The sequence below is a fragment of the Poecilia formosa genome, unplaced genomic scaffold (assembly GCF_000485575.1).
Source record: "Poecilia formosa unplaced genomic scaffold, Poecilia_formosa-5.1.2 Scaffold234, whole genome shotgun sequence".
Classification (NCBI taxonomy): Eukaryota; Metazoa; Chordata; class Actinopteri; order Cyprinodontiformes; family Poeciliidae; genus Poecilia; species Poecilia formosa.
Genome location: NW_006800173.1, coordinates 458,264 through 460,038, shown reverse-complemented (window position 1 = coordinate 460,038; position 1,775 = coordinate 458,264). Strand labels below are relative to the sequence as shown.

The following is a 1,775-nucleotide window of genomic DNA, read 5'->3' as shown; positions in this document are numbered from 1 at the left end:
TACTCCCAGCGGTTTCTAAGTCTCTGCAGCGGCGGAGCCGCGTCCGCAGTGGTTGAGCAGCGGACTGCGCATGTTACGGTCTAATTAACTTTTGCATCGTCATTTATTTCCTCAAGATAAACTACCGGCTCCTCAAATGGATTAACACAATGTTGCATTTTCTTTAGTTTTCTCTGGTCTGTAATGGAGACTTGAATTTAACGTGCCATTCAACCAAAGGTTTGTAATGCGCTTCCTAACAATTTTTCATTTGTAAGTATTGATTTTATTTTTAGCCATTTAGCCAAGACTCTGTAGAACCATTTGTCTCTGCTAATGATATCTCTCTCATATTGACTACCAGGAAAAAAATATTGTACAATCACCATTTTTTGTAAAGTGTTGATTTTATTTTTGAACCATTTTTTCATTGTAAAGTGTTAATTTTGTTTCTGAACCCTTATTTATTTGGAAGTGTTGATTTTATTTTTGAACCATTTTTCATTTCTGAACCCTTATTTATTTTGAAGTGTTGATTGTCTGAAAGACCTTACACATGAATTGCCCCATATGGGGTTTGAACCGACGACCTCAGCATTACCAGCACCATGCTCTAACCTGCTGAGCTAACCTACCTTACAAACTGTTGAGTTTCCATGGATTTAAGAAGAACTTACATGATCTTACCACAATGAAGATTTGATAAAAGTGCTTATATTCTAATGTTTTTCAAAACAACATACATAATATTTTATTTTCCAGGGATTTTGTATTTTTATGTGTTGATATTATTTTTGAACCATTTTTAATTTTCAAGTGTTGATTGTATTTCAGAGATATTTTTTATTTTTAAGTGTTAATTTTATTTTTGAACCATTTCTTATTTGTAAGTATTTATTTTATTTTATAGCCATTTAGCCAAGTCTCTGTAGAACCATTTGTCTCTGCTAATGACATCTTCAATACAATTTTTTGATCCCAGGCTTAGTTTATGGACTGTAATGTGAAATTAGGCACAAGCATAAGTCTGACAGTTTGTTCACCAAGTTACTGTGCTCTCTGAGAGGATCTGTGGTATAAGTATTTGACATTGTTCCATGCCCATCGTTGACATCAGTCTCTAACAAAATTTGGATCATCTACCAGGAACACTGCAAAAAGCATGAGTTTCTGTAGTGTAGTGGTTATCACATTTGCTTTACATGCAAAAGGTCTCTGGTTCGAATCCAGACAGAAACAGATTTAAAATGTTATTTTAATCACAAGTGTTTACTAAAGGTCAACAAGGGTTCTGTGGTGTCATGGTCTGTACTCTGAATCCAGGCATTGCATTTCACATTATCAACTTTGGAAACTCAAACTGAAACAAAGCAGAGAAGTTCAGTTCCTGTAGCGTAGTGGTTATCACGTTTGCTTTACGTGCAATAGGTCTCTGGTTCGAAACCAGAGAGAAACATTTTTGTAGGTTATGCATCTCTTGGGGTGCAGTGAGACAAGAGCCTTCCTTTTTTGTGATGGTTCATTTGCCAATCGACTTCAATGTAGGCTTCTTTGAAATCGAAGCTGCTTTACTTCAATTACCAATTGGCAGTTCTATGGCGTAATGCACATGTGTCAAACTCAAGGCCCGCGGGCCAGACAGCATGTTATAGACCAATGATTGACTTAAAATAGGTTTTGAGAACGAATTGACTACAAACTACATCTCCCATAATGCATTCCGATTGTTACCAGCAAACATTACGGCTTCTCGCCACTAGAGAGCAGCAGAGTCAAGCTGCTCATTGATTTTCCCA

The 1,775-nt window shown here is 36.5% G+C and overlaps 1 protein-coding gene and 1 non-coding gene across 4 annotated transcripts in view; one reads left to right on the top strand and one right to left on the bottom strand.

Moving 5' to 3' along the window:
* Window positions 1-1,775, bottom strand: part of tspan4a (tetraspanin 4a) — a 183,987-nt gene that overhangs the window by 2,147 nt on the left and 180,065 nt on the right. The window lies entirely within an intron of this gene.
* Window positions 1,146-1,218, top strand: trnav-uac (transfer RNA valine (anticodon UAC)). Its single transcript has one exon. It is a non-coding gene; the product is annotated as a tRNA-Val (tRNA).